Genomic DNA, 15,736 nt, shown 5'->3' on the forward strand with positions numbered 1-15,736 from the left:
CGTGAACTTCCTGATGTTCAAGCTGGTTTTAGAAAAGGCAGAGGAACCAGAGATCAAATTGCCAACATCCGCTGGATCATGGAAAAAGCAAGAGAGTTCCAGAAAAACATCTATTTCTGCTTTATAGACTATGCCAAAGCCTTTGACTGTGTGGATCACAATAAACTGTGGAAAATTCTGAAAGAGATGGGAATACCAGACCACCTGACCTGCCTCTTGAGAAATCTGTATGCAGGCCAGGAAGCAACAGTTAGAACTGGACATGGAACAACAGACTGGTTCCAAATAGGAAAAGGAGTACGTCAAGGCTGTATATTGTCACCCTGCTTATTTAACTTCTATGCAGAGTATATCATGAGGAACGCTGGACTGGAAGAAACACAAGCTAGAATCAAGATTGCCGGGAGAAATATCAATAACCTCAGATATGCAGATGACACCACCCTTATGGCAGAAAGTGAAGAGGAACTGAAAAGCCTCTTGATGAAAGTGAAAGTGGAGAGTGAAAAAGTTGGCCTAAAGCTCAACATTTAGAAAACTAAGATCATGGCATCCAGTCCCATCACTTCATGGGAAATAGATGGGAAACAGTGGAAACAGTGTCAGACTTTATTTTGGGGGGCTCCAAAATCACTACAGATGGTGATTGCAGCCATGAAATTAAAAGATGCTTACTCCTTGGAAGACAAGTTATGACCAACCTACATAGTATATTCAAAAGCATTCCTGTGGTCATGTATGGATGTGAGAATTGGACTGTGAAGAAGGCTGAGCACCGAAGAACTGATGCTTTTGAACTGTGGTGTTGGAGAAGACTCTTGAGAGTCTCTTGGACTGCGAGATCCAACCAGTCTATTGTAAAGGAGATCAGCCCTGGGATTTCTTTGGAAGGAATGATGCTAAAGCTGAAACTCCAGTACTTTGGCCACCTCATGCGAAGAGTTGACTCATTGGAAAAGACTCTGATGCTGGGAGGGATTGGGGACAGGAGGAGAAGGGGACGACCGAGGATAAGATGGCTGGACGGCATCACTGACTTGATGGACGTGAGTCTGAGTGAACTCCAGAAGTTGGTGATGGACAGGGAGGCCTGGCGTGCTGTGATTCATGGGGTCGCAAAGAGTTGGACACGACTGACCGACTGAACTGAACTGAACTGATAGTATATACACTTATATTGTATATATTTATAATATACTTCTATATATATAATTTTTAAAGCTTGTTTTCCCTGCCTGGAACTTTATAAAGAGAATTAGTTGACATTTTACCAAGATGAGGCAAAAGATTTCCATGGGTGAAATAATTGAGGATTCCCTTGAAAACAGATGAGAATTTAAATGAGTTCTACACAGATTTTAGTTTATCCTTTCTCAGTGTTGTGTCTCAGCAACACTAATATTGGTGATTTTAAAGGTAAGATAGTGATGATGATGGCTAAGTATCCAGACAGGTTGGATTCATTTTGGAGTCAGTAAAGTAGAACAAAGATCTTCACGGAGCAATAATCCCAGACTGAACAAACATGACGAACTATGATTATATACAGAGCACATCAGAGCTAAAACACTGTAGAAAGGAAAAGTTCATATTTGGGAAAAAAACAAAGCCAACAGCATTTAATTCAATAGTTTCCTCTGGAACCCTGGTGAAAGGATGTACGTGTGCATTTGTATCTAGCCACAGACAGGGGCAAGCAGATCAGCTGAAGTTATAGCTGTAGAACTATCACATCGGGTCACGTAGGCTGATGTCATTCATGGATGTGATATTCAGCAAGAGTTATGGTACCAGAGCAAGCAGGAGGGACAGGGTTCCAAGAAGAACTTCCTGGGAGTGGGCACTCTGCCAGCATCTTTCTGAACACGGGGTTTTTTAGATGCACTATCAGTGCAGTTACCTTGTTGGTTCTACCTGTTCCTTGAAAGATTTTGACTGCTTACATTGATGACTCTTGACCATGGGGTGTTAAAAACAAAAACACTGATGCTTGGGCCAGACTCCCAGAGATTCTTGGTTGAATTGAAATGATTGAAGTCTGGGCACAGGTATATTTTTATATGCTCCTCAAGGGGCTTCCCTGGTGGCTGAGAGAGTAAGGAATCTGCCTGCAAATTGGGAGACCTGGGTTTGGTCGGGAAGATCCCCTGGAGGAGGGGATGGCAACCCACTCCAGTATTCTTGCCTCGAGAATCCCCATAGACAGAGGAGCCTGGCGGGCTGCAGTCCATGGAGTCGCAGAGTAGGACACCACTGAGCGACTAAGCACAGCACAGCATGAGGGATTTTGAGCTGTGCCTGGATTGAGAATTACTGACTTAGGTAACAAGGAGCCCTTACTGACTGAACCTCTTTTGGGGAATGAGGGATTGCCTTCTTATACACAGAAGTCCTCCACACCACTGCCTAATGGGGGTGTCACATTCTTGGGAGGATGTAGGGCCAGTTAGGATCGGGGCTAATAACGTGCTATCCATGTTCTCTCGTTAAATTTATTTTTTCAGTTGTGTCCAACTCTTTTTGACCCTATGGACTGTAGCTCACAAGGTTTTTCTGTCTATGGAATTCTCCAGGCAAGAATACTGGAGTGGGTCGCCAGTCCCTTTTCCAGGGAATCTCCCTGATTCAGGGATTGAACCCAGGTCTCCTGCATTGCAGGCAGATTCTTTTCCACTGATCCACCAAGGAAGCCCAACTGGGTGGCAAAGTTCAACTGTGAAGATCCCTAAATGCCATCAGAGTTTTCATCATTAGAGACCAGGACATCCTCTGAAATCAGACAAGATAAATATTTTTAGGTCTGATCTGAACAGAAGACTTCTCAGGACAAATTTCTATTCTGTGTCTGGGCTGGATGTAGCCATCAGGAATTGGTTATCAGATCAGGTCAGAGTGTCTGTGCTGCTTGTGAAGAAATGAGTATTTGCCAGCAAGTCACTGACCTGTCTCCTCAGGACACCCAGCCTTATTCTTTGGCTCTTTGTGGCTGAACTTATATAGAAAACACTATTTTCACTTTAAAATGAGAACTGAGAATGCAGATGGATTCTCTGAATTTGAATGAATGCAGCAATGTCCACACCCTTTACACCCATGAGCAGGAAATGATTTTCTTTTTTATTTCCTATGCTGGAGGTGTGTTTCTTATCAGGACAACAATATCGACTTTGGTACTGTCGGCAACTCATATTAGCCAATTATGTTTCCCTTTAATACATGGGTTTGAATTTTTTTTCTATCATTTAGTTTTACATTTAAAAAGTACTACATGGTTCATCAAGAAAGCTTAATATTTGGAAAAGGAAATGAGAAAGAAAAAGAAAGGGGTAATATTACTATTTAGAAAATCACATTTACCATTTTGGCTTATGTCTTTTCAGATTTTGGTTTTGTTTTTTAATTTCAGGAAAACACAACTGTAGTTTTAACTGTAGTTAAAAGAGTCTAAGAAGAGATCAAGTCAAAAGCTCAGTTATAAGAAGTAAGAAGCCCAGTAATTAAACTGGAGTGTTGGTCTGGAGACTAAGAAGGGTTTGATTTCCCGGTATAGGGTAGATTCTGGAAACTACGGTCAGGTGGGATTTAAACGGCCACACATCTTTGGGGAAGTGGAGGGCTACAGAGGTCAGGAAATAAGCTGAGTCAAGCAAATATCTTTTTTAAAATTACATCATGGGCATTTTTTCCTTTGAAATATCCTTTAAAATCGTTCCTCCTGTCTATGCACCTAAAGTAAACACAGCCTGGTCGCCTTCTCTGACTGAGAATCTTCCTTCCCCCAGATGACATTACATACTGCTGCCAGATGCATCTCCTTAAACTGCTATTTTAACATTATCTTTTTCCTCCTTGGAGATAAAAAAATGTCTCCAATTGTCGAGTTGGGTCAGTTCCAGACTTCTCTTCCTGGCTTTCCTAGCTCTCTAACTTAACACTAATCCATTTATTCAGCTGTTTTTCATGTCATTCTCTCATTCTCTCTCACTCCAATCAGGTTGATGGATTAATTGCTCTAAAAGAGCATCATAGTCCTTACCTTTATCCTTACTCTCATCCCCATTTGAGCCTCCTGGGTAGCTCAGCTGGTAAAGAAACTGCCTGCAATGCAGGAAACTCTGGTTCAATTTCTGGATCGGGAAGTTCCCCTGGAGAAGGGATAGGCTCAGTTCAGTTCAGTTCAGTCGCTCAGTCGTGTCTGACTCTTTGCGATCCCATGGACTGCAGCACGCCAGGCCTCCCTGCCCATCACCAACTCCCGGAATTTACCCAAACTCATGTCCATTGAGTCGGTGATGCCATCCAACCATTTCATCTTCTGTCATCCCCTTCTCCTCCTGCCCTCAATCTTTCCCAGCATCAGGGTCTTTTCAACTGAGTTAGTTCTTCACATCAGGTAGCCAAAGTTTTGGAGTTTCAGCTTCAACATCAGTCCTTCCAATGAATAGTCAGGACTGATTTCCTTTAGGATGGACTGGTTGGATCTCCTTGCAGTCCAGGGTGTCTTCTCCAACACCACAGTTCAAAAGCATCAATTCTTTGGCGCTCAGCCTTCTTTATAGTCCAACTCTCACATCCATATATGACCTTTGTTGGCGAAGTAACGTCTTTGCTTTCTAATATGCTATCTAGGTTGGTCATAACTTTTCTTCCAAGGAGCAAGCGTCTTCTAATTCCATGGCTGCAGTCACCATCTGCAGTGATTTTGGAGCCCCCCCAAATAAACTCTGTCACTATTTCCACTGTTTCCCCATCTATTTGCCATGAAGTGATGGGACCAGATGCCATGATCTTAGTTTTCTGAATGTTGAAGGGATAGGCTACGCACACTAATATTCTTGGCTTCTCTGGTGGCTCAGTAGGTAAAGAATCCAACCTGCAATGCAGGAGACCTGGGTCCGATTGCTGGGTCAGGAAGATTCCCCTGGAGGAGGACATGGCAACACACTCTGTTATTCTTGCCTGGAGGATCCCATGGACAGAGGAGCCTGGTGGGCTACAGTCCATGGGGTCGCAAAAAGTCAGACTCGACTGAGCAAGTAAGCACACACACACACACACATCCCCATATTATGGTTAGTTTTGACATGTCCTACCTTCTTCCCTCTGTCTATTTTTAGTCAAAGCTTAAATCTAGTAGCAGCTTCTTCACAATGTGTCCCTCAATAAATACACATTGACTTATTATATACATTATTTCTTAGACCTATCACACCAGTCATGATTTACCACTACTTACCTACTAACTTGTATTAGTCACCGTTTTATTTTTGTTATATATTTCTCTTAAATTTAATAACAAGCTCACTGAAAATAGTATGTATAGCTGGGTCATTTCTCATCTAGTATATAGGGTCAAATTTGTGTACATAAGTGTGTGTGCACTCAGTCACGTCTGACTTTTTACCACCCTATGGACTATAGCCCACCAGGTTCCTCTGTCCCTGCGATTCTCCAGTGGATACTGGAGTCAGTTGCCATGCCCTCCTCCAGGGGGTCTTCCCAACCCAGGGATCAAACCTGAGTGTCCTACATCTCCTGTATTAGCAGGTGGATTCTTTACCACTGAGTCACTATGTAAACAAATACTCAGTTCATTAGATAGAATAGAGATTGTACATGATTTAATATTCAAATTCTATTATAGAATCTAACAATAGAATTCAATTTTATTATAAATTCTATTTTCCTAGGATTTTAAATGAAATTATCCTTTATTTTCTCTACTCACTGAAATAGTTTTTTCTATTTATGCAACATAATTCATCATATATAACATAATACATAAATATTATACAACAAAATTCATCAATAATAAAACTTAGAAAAGACTGTAACTTGCAGGTATAACAATCAAACTCAAATATTTTTACCTCTCTTTTTCATATTCATCAGTGGCATTAAAACAGATTCACTCAAAGTAATCAAGGGTAAATATGCATTTATCATCCTCATGATAAGGAAGATAGATAGTGCTCAAGGATAGATAAGAAGTTATATTCTTTAAGTTCATTTAACTACCATTTTATCTGTGTTCACCTTCTACAGTTATACCAGAAATTTATATTTAGAAAAAGTAGAATCTTGGAGGACTCATATTTAAAGAACATGTAAAATGGTAATGATTGTAAAATCAAATAAAAAATAAAATCACAAGCCCAGCCATGAGAAAGTACCAGCACAAATAAGAACTGTCATCTGGGTACCATTTCCTCTTAGAAGGCAGAACCATGGATACAGAGGGCTGCCTGTAAGTTATACTTGGATTTTTTACTGTGTGTGTGTGGGGCTTGGCACCCTGAAATCCAGCTTGTTCAAATTTCAGTTGTATATCCTTTCAGTGATTTCCGATATAGATGGGCTCAAAGTATATATCAAGCTATATAACATTTATTGTGGATGATTTCCCATGAAATATATACAAATATACAACATCCTTTTCTATAGGCTCCTAATTTTCCTTTGGATTTAACCAATCTCTATCGATAGACATTGGTTTGATTCACAATATTCCATTGTCTTTAACCTTTTTAACCATTTAGTTTGCTTGCTTACTTTGTCTTTGTGCTGGTATAAACACTGCACAAAGAAACATGTATGTTCTTGTACCTACATCTGCTTGTCCTTTACAGATTAGGAAACATGATTTAAAATTTTTCCTTCTGCTTCTGTATTCATGGAAAACAGTCACAGAAATAAGCAAAATCTCAAAGCAAAACCACCCATAAGCTCAACATTTAGAGAAAACCACTTCTAAGGATCTCTGTCCTTCCAAATTCTCTGTTTACCTATATGGTTTATTTCTTTTTAATTTGTTATTAAAATATAGTTGATTTACAATATTATATTAGTTTCAGATTACAACAAAGTGATTCAATATTTTTAAGGATTATACCCTTAAGTTATTATAAAATAATTATCTCTGTGGTTTAAAAGGATAATTATATTCATATGTTTCTCAGTAAAATCAAAATTCAAAAATTTCTTTGTCCCCATTGCATCTAATGATGTGATTATGAGCTCTCATGAGAAAAAAATTTGGTTTGAAATACATATCTGGAACAAAAGGTCTTAGAAGATGTATCTGCAATAGTGAATCTTACCTTGTCTGTTCCTTAAAAACCCTTGAAGACCAGCTATTTTTCAGTAATGAAAACATCTACAGTTCTGGAGACTGAGCCATGCCAGGTACTGGTGAAGATAAGGTTGGCCAAAATCACTGCAGATAGTGATTGCAGCCATGAAATTAAAAGACGCTTACTCCTTGGAAGAAAAGTTATGACCAACCTAGACAGCATATTCAAAAGCAGAGACATTAGTTTGCTGACTAAGGTCCGTCTAGTCAAGGCTATGGTTTTTCCTGTGGTCATGTATGGATGTGAGAATTGGACTGTGAAGAAGGCTGAGTGCTGAAGAATTGATGCTTTTGAACTGTGGTGTTGGAGAAGACTCTTGAGAGTCCCTTGGACTGCAAGGAGATCCAACCAATCCACTCTGAAGATCAGCCCTGGGATTTCTTTGGAGGGAATGATGCTGATGCTGAAACTCCAGTACTTTGGCCACCTCACACGAAGAGCTGACTCATTGGAAAAGACTCTGATGCTGGGAGGGATTGGGGGCAGGAGGAGAAGGGGACGACAGAGGATGAGATGGCTGGATGGCATCACTGACTCGATGGACGTGAGTCTGAGTGAACTCCGGGAGTTGGTGATGGACAGGGAGGCCTGGCGTGCTGCGATACATGGGGTTGCAAAGAGTCAGACACGACTGAGTGACTGAAACGAACTGAACTGAACTGAGAAGAGTAGGGGCAGTTGAAAGGTGTCTGAGCAGCCAAAAGGTGCATTTTTTTAAACATCTTTTGTTTTTTTGAAATTTATTTATTATTTAGTTTTTGGCTGTGCTGGGTCTTCATTTCTGTTCTTGGTCTTTCTCTGGTTGTGGCAAGCATGGACTACTCTTCATTACCATGTGAAGGCTTCTCCTTGTGATGGCTTCCCTTTGTTGAGGAGCACGGGGTGTTGGCTCACGGGCTTCAGTAGCTGTGGCTCATGGGCCCTAGAGCACAGGCTCAGTAGCTGTGGACCAAGGGCTTAGTTGCTCAGGTGAGTGTCGCATCTTCCCAAAGCAGGGATTGAACCTGTGTCCCCTGCATTTGCAGGCAAACTCTTATCTACTGAACCACCAGGAAAGTCCAACATTGTGGTTTCTAATCCTAAATTTCAGCTTTCTCCTTCCCTTGGAAAGATGGTATGGGGTGAACTCAAACTTCCATTGAAAGTATACATAGCAACTTGAAATAATAAGTTGTAATTTGGGATAGGTTACTTGATCTTATATTCTGTGTATGAACTTTCTAGTTTATCAACAAGTTTCATCCTCTGTAAAGTGAGGAATGTGGACCAGGTGATTTATACAGTTCTTCCTAGTCTAGCTGCAAGCTACTGAATTCCAGGATTCTAAGTCTAATCCTTTCCTATTTGAAGGATACCATCACACATTGCCTGGCACCAAAAAGGCTCTTGATAAATGTCTGTTGACTTCAATTAAACAAGGACAGAAAAGATCAAAGCTAACTAGATTAATTACTCTATAAAAAATAAATTGAGACTCTGTATAAATGACTGAAAAAAGCAAATTCCACTGTGGCAGGATGTCTGGTAATTATTTTGCTTTTAATTAGTCTTAAGTTGATAACGGCCAAAACGTTGACTGGTAATAGAATTAGAGCTTCACATATAATGTAACCAGATTGAGGAAATAAATACTAAAGTTTGAGTCCATTCTGACTGCACACTAATTTAAAGTATGGTAACTCAGAGAAGAATCCATTACAGATATTCAAGAAACATGGAAGTCACTATTGGATAAAAAAGAATGAACCCTCTGTTTATACTTCATTTTACCTCCTTTATCTTGGAATCCTCCTCCATCTCATGTACTCACTTTTTGTTCTGTATGCTGCCCTTTGATGACTTCTTGTCTTCATGATTGTTCACTTAACCAAGTTTCCCCTCTCTAAATACACTGGAGGTGGGTCTGGGGTAACCCAGACACACCGGGGAACTTGTCCCAGATCACCCCCTCTTTAAGCAAAGTGGAAGAGGCCTGAAGGCACTGGTGCTGAAATTGAGGGTGAACTCACGGGGGCTGAGCCACACGGACATCTAGGTTGATTAAAATGTGAATACCCTTAAAGATACTGGCTCAGCTGTAAAGAAACTGCCTGCTAAGCAGGAGACATGGGTTTGATCCCTGGGCCAAGAAGATCTGGAGAAGGAAATGGCAATTTACCCACTCCAGTATTCTTGTCTGGAGACTCCTATGGACAGAGGAGCTTGGCAGGCTACAGTCCATGGCATCGCAAAGAGTTGGGCATGACTTGGCAACTGAAAAACAACAACAACAACAACAACAATAACCCTTAATGATACCATACTCTTAAATTGTGTCTTTAAAGAGAAAAAATTAGGTAGTTAGGGGATCTGAAAAACTGAAGTTTCCAGTTTAACTCAAAGTCAAGTTTTTTTAAAAATTGAAATGTAAATGAAGGATTGACTCAATGCTTCACTTTCCACCACATATCTGGTTTCAGCCAAGCTAACTCAGTATCTCAAACACCCATGGAACATATATGACTTTAAGAACATCAATGCCAACGACTGTTATCAAGTTAACACTGAGTTTAAGAAACATTCAATTTACCAAGCAGTTTATCAGGTGTGAGGTAGCCTCTAGAAGTGAAGTGAAGTGAAGTCACTCAGTCATGTCCGACTCTTTGCAACCCCGTGGACTATAGCCTACCAGGCTCCTCAATCCTCGGAATTCTCCAGGCAGGAATACTGAAGTGGATTGCCATTTCCTTCTCCAGGGGATCTTCCTGACCCAGGGATCGAACCTGGGTCTCCCACATTACAGGCGGACGCTTTACCATCTGAGCCACCAGGGAAACCCTGAGGTAGCCTCTAGGTGCATTTAATCTTTGAAAAAGATTTATGGTTATCTGCAGGTAGTATTCTCACACATAAATATATAAGATTTGCTTCTTTAGAACATGCATGTCTTATCCATGTTGTCTTGCCATAGCAAACTAGTACAGTTATCACAACAATGCCCAGGAAATTTCCTCATGACAAAAAATCAACTACATTCTACTTGTCCCCATAGAGTACTCTGTCCGCCTATGCTGCTGCTGCTAAGTCACTTCCTTCGTGTCTGACTCTGTGCGACCCTATAGACGGCAGCCCACCAGATTCCCCGTCCCTTGGATTCTCCAGGCAAGAACACTGGAGTGGGTTGCCATTTCCACCAATGCATGAAAGTGAAAAGTGAAAGTGAAGTTGTTCAGTCATGTCCGACTCTTAGCGACCCCATGGACTGCAGCCCACCAGGCTCCTCCATCCATGGAATTCTCCAGGCAAGAGTACTGGAGTGGGGTGCCATTGCCTTCTCTGTCTGCCTACACTAGACCACTTGAAAAACAGAACGGCAATGATACTCAAGTAGACCTCATTGAGCAATGTGACGATGTCCGTCCAATTAGTAAAATATGTACCTGCCTTATGCAGTGTGATATTGGTCACCAAGGAAATTCTGTAAGTCACATTTACTCCAATTTATGGAGCATTCCATTTATTTGCTTCCCTTTATAATCCTTTACTATTTCTATAGTGTGCCAAATGTGCATCTGAATGTGAATCCATGTTCTGAGTGTACAGAGAATTTGAGGTACCTTCACATTGTTGACTATCTGCCTGTGGGGAGAGTTTGGAATGCAAAATTGTGTTCACACCCTAAGAGGTCCTTTGCAGCCAAGGTCACACTTGTCTGTCCCCTACCAGATCATCAGCAATGTGAGTTCATAGGACTATAGTCTCAGCCTCTTTTCCTGGCACTTAGATCCTCTCAATGGATGTTAGTTGCAAGAAAATTATATCTATGTACAGGAGTAATTAGCAAAATTGTTAAAGTTCATTGATTCTTTTCCCTTCATGTTTGATTTACTATGTTCCGCTGCTAATAAGGGAGTTTGTGCTTGAAATGAAGGCTATTTTTGCCTAAAGATAAGTGAACAAAAGTTATCCTTCCTTAGGGCGACTGCTTAGCACAGTCTTCTCGGGTTCAGTAAATTATTATTGACTTAAATGGTCTTAGCTGCCCGATATATTACAAAGATCCATTCAGATAATAATATTTTTACCCTGCTGAGTACTTTCAAATTGAAATTATATAGCAAAATAATTTTTTTAGTAATATAAATGATACCTAAAGTGCCTAGAAAAATGCTTGGCATCTTGTAAATACTCAATACATATTAATTCTTTTCCTCACACATATTAAAAAAAAAACAATAAAAATTCTAACTTTAAAGCTCGGTGGAAATACATAAGATTAATTTAATTAGAGGGTAAATGACAAAAAGAATTATGTCAGAATTATCTTTTGACCTAGCAAAGAGGTTTAACTATCTCATCAGAATTTTTATGTGTTACTCTGCCCTTCTCATATCTCTTGACATCATAGTGGAAATGCATCTAAATTAAGGTTGTCAGATAAAATAGACAACATCTAGTTAAATTTGAATCAGATAAACAATTAGTATTTTTTCAGCATAAATATGCCCCATGTAATATTTGGGACATTCTTATGCTAGAAAATTATTAGTTGTTTATTTGATATTCCAGTAAAACTGGGCACCTTGTTAAAATTTTAAAATTTTAATTTTTAGCTTATAAACAGTATAAATTTATTTCTCATATTTATGGAGGCTGGGAAGTCTAAGATCAAGGCACTGACAGATTTGACATCTATTGAAGACCCACTTCCTAGTTCATAGGTATCTTTCTTCTTGGCACAACCTCATATGGCAAGAGAAGTGGCACTGTATTTTTATTTGCTAAATCTGGCAACCCAAATCTAACAGTAACAAGTACCAGCAATTTAAAAAACAGTAATACTTTGTTAAGCTCTTTTTTTTTTTTTTCTTACAGAATGTTTGACTGGCAGTTGACCAATTTCTTTAAAGGTTTTAAGCTAATTTTGTCCTCATCCTAAACCTATGGTTAGTTTGCATAAAGGCACTGCGATTTCACCTTTTTTTTAATTGCTCTAGAATCAAAATGTCTATTTTGACTCTCCATGGTCACCAGAATGTGGCTTACAAAAAGGGAACAGTTGTTAGTCCTGGCTAAAAGCCAGACATTTGGTGTAGAATTATCAGTTGCTTATTCTACTAGAAGTTTCAGTGGAAGCTTGTAAAGCAGGTTTTCCGTATTGGTTTGGATTGAGTAGCCAGGAGACCATTTACACTGCTGTTTATTTTCACTGCATAGTGAAGAGCCCTGAGCATTCGCACTGGAGAAGACTGGGCAAAGCTCGATAACAGTGTGGCCACGGGCTAATCACCTAGACAGAGAGCTCGCCAGTGAGCTGCTGGGCACAGAGCAGGGAGGCCCAGAGCCAAGTTTGGTTGGAGGTCTTGGCAGGGCACCACCAGCAAAGAAAGAAAAACCAAAAGTTTTACTAAATTGGTCATTTTATGGACCCTTAGTTTCTTTGTTACTTACCACTCGAGCAACCATATAAATCATCTCATGCCTGAAATCTAAAATTCCAAAGAGTTGGTAGGTGAGCAGCTGTGGGAGCTGAGGCTTCTTGCCAACATAAAACCCGAAGGACATTCCGGGTCTTTCGCCAGCTCCCCAAAGCCCTCTTTCCTTTCTTCTCTGAGCCCTGGGGATTGGCAGCCTGTTTCCTTTCCACTGTTACCACCTGTTCTTTCCAACTGCGTTTATCTGCTCTCTTGGTACAGAAGACAGCCCTGTAGCTTCTGCTTACCTTGTCCATAGCGATGGCCTACCATGCTTCAGGCTCTCTCCTGTGTGCTTTATACCATAATATTGTTTAATCTTTATTATAGTCTTGAGATAAGAGATTTCTGCCTCCCATCTTACAGAGGAGGAACTGAAATTCTGAAAGGTCAAAGAAAATACCAAGGCCTTAAGTAACGAAGATGCAATTCAAAGACAGTGCTATTATCTCCGTGTGGTTCCTGAGGCAGACAGCATCCCTTGCCTGACACTGCCAGTAAAACCCTAAGAAATGGGCTTTCCCTCATTCAGCCCCAGATCCTCTCACAGGAAAATACAGAGACCACATTCATGATAATAGTGGGTCTTTGAGGCTTAATGAGACTTTTTGAGGTGAGGTGAGATGGGATAGATAAGAGATCTCGTAAAGAAGTGGTTTTCAAACTTTGATGTATATGACAGGGCTCCAGTTATTAAAGAGTTAAGTGCTAGAGTATGTGGCTTCCTTCAGTACTGCAAGGCAGAGTGGGCAGAAGACCTAAATAGCCATTTCTCCAAAGAAAACAGACAGATGGCTAATGAAAAGCTGCTCAATATCACTTATTATCAGAGGAATGCAAATCAAAACTACAAGGAGGTATCATCTCACACCATCATCAAAAAAATCTACAAACAATAAATTCTGGAGAGGCTGTGGAGAAAAGAGAACCCCCTTGCACTGCATTGTTGGCAGAAGTGTGAAAAAGGAAATGCAAAAGCAGGTAGTCAAAGTTTTGAATGTGGTTGCTCAGAGCAGTTATATGATAATGGTGGAAGCACAGAGGCCGGTGAGGTGAGGGCAGAGGTTTTAGTAGGGAAGGACCACTTGACTTAATTTCACCTCTTACTTTAGCTAGAACTCAGTCTAGTCCCCTTTCTTGACGATGTGAGGTTTGGGGGGGGGGGGGGGGGTTTTTTAAACCTCATTTTCATTTATTTTTTGGCCAAAGGAATCTTGCTTACCCTTATAGAGTCTATGAGATCCTTTCTGCTATCTCTGGCATAACAATAATCTCAGCACCCTTAATTTCCTGTTTTTTCACTCTATAGTATGAGAAACACAAGATCCATTGACAGTCTAAGAACTAACTTCTTTCAATACAGTAAGTTCCCTACATATGAATCTTTAAGTTGCAAACTTTCAAAGATGCTAACATGCGTGCCAGCCCCTGCATGCCAGCTGTTGTTCTGTACTATAGTACTTTTCAAGGAACTGTATTGTAAGGTTTAAAATGTTTTCTTTATTTTTTTGTGTTTGTTTTCTTATGTACATATTACTTGTGTGAAAAGTATTATACACCTATTACTGTACAGTCCTATGTAGCCGATTGTGTTAGTTGGATACCTAGGCTAACTTTGTTGGACTTATGAACACTCTCTTACAATGGAACTCATTCATATGTAGGGCACTTACTGTACAGCAAAGCTTTAACAATGGTTCCTGGCAAATGTTTACAGGTATTTATATTTTACAGTCTTGAAGAAGGAAATGGCAACTCACTCCAGTATTCTTGCCTGGGAAATCCCATGGACAGAGGAGCCTGGCAGGCTATAGTCCATGGGGTGACAAGAGTCGGAAATGACTTAGCAACTAAACAACAATAACATATTTTACAATCTGCCACAAGGCTGTGACAAATGTGATTTATAATCTAAAGAAGTTCCTAAGGGAAATGTTCCTTTCTTCTTCCTAAATATTTTGAAGGCCTTCCATTAAAGCAAAATAATTTTGAAAAATAGGTATTAGTCACAGAAATAGAAATGGGATCACAGGGGATTCTAACTAGTAGGTAATAAAGATGATACCAGCATAAGAAAATCTATGCATATTTACTGCATAGCAATTGAATTTTGTTTGTGGTCGTGAGCATGGCCATTTACCATTTACCATTTGCTCTTAAAATCAAACATCTTAAGAGGAGGAAAGAAAGAAGAAACTTAGTTTTATTACCAGCCTTCTCTATGCTTAGAATGTTCATTTTAGATGCTGTTTAATTCTCATAACAATCTTTAGGTACAAATGATATTCTTCTGTACTTTCTCGCTGATGCCACCATCCTCATATGTACTCTCAGGGCAACTTTTAGTTAATTATTTAAAACAAAACAAAATGAAATAACAGATTTGCTTTAATGTGACTTACGGAAGAGTGAAGTAACAGATTCTTGCTCTTTGATATGTACTTCTGGACTTAGTAATGTAACCACAGAATTACATGGAAACTACAGTTGTTGAATCATATAAAAAATACAGTAGGTGATGATTTATCGGTGTCTTGGAAAATGACATCAGGAAAACGTAGAGAGGAGGAAGATTCAAGTGAGAGGGATTCAGAATGTACAAAGCAGGGAAAGAAGACTGTAAATGATTCAGGATTGCTATAGAATAGGGGTTGACAAACTGACCCATAGGCCAAATATGGCCAGTCATCTAGTGTTTATGGCCTGTGAGCTAAAAATGGGTTTACAACACTTTAAAATGTTTGGAAAACAACCACAAGAAGAATATTTTATGAGGCATGAAAACTATATGAAATTCAAATTTTAGTGTCCATAAATACAGTCATATTGGAAGGCAGACATACTCACTTGTTTAAATACTATATATAGTTGCTTTCACGTGATGACGGCAGAGCTGAGTAATTGAAAGAGAGGGTGCATGAAACGCTCTCATTGCTGCCCAGTGCATGATAATTTATGCGATGCACTTATAACTCCAGAGCATTTGAGTGTAGCACATATTAATATTGTTGTTGCTCGTTGTTCAGTGGCTCAGTCATGTCCAACTCAAACTCATGTCCATTGAGTCGGTGATGCCATCCAGCCATCTCATCCTCTGTCATCCCCTTCTCCTCCTGCCTTTGATCTTTCCCAGCATCAGAGTCTTTTCCA

General features: G+C 40.0%; 1 non-coding gene across 1 annotated transcript; it reads right to left on the reverse strand.

The window, feature by feature from the left end:
* Window positions 1-9,873: 9,873 nt before the first annotated feature.
* On the reverse strand, window positions 9,874-9,946 carry TRNAY-GUA. The gene has a single exon. It is a non-coding gene; the product is annotated as a tRNA-Tyr (tRNA).
* Between the last annotated feature and the right edge of the window lie 5,790 nt (window positions 9,947-15,736).

The sequence above is a fragment of the Oryx dammah genome, unplaced genomic scaffold, assembly GCF_014754425.2.
Source record: "Oryx dammah isolate SB20612 unplaced genomic scaffold, SCBI_Odam_1.1 HiC_scaffold_19, whole genome shotgun sequence".
NCBI classification, from domain to species: Eukaryota; Metazoa; Chordata; class Mammalia; order Artiodactyla; family Bovidae; genus Oryx; species Oryx dammah.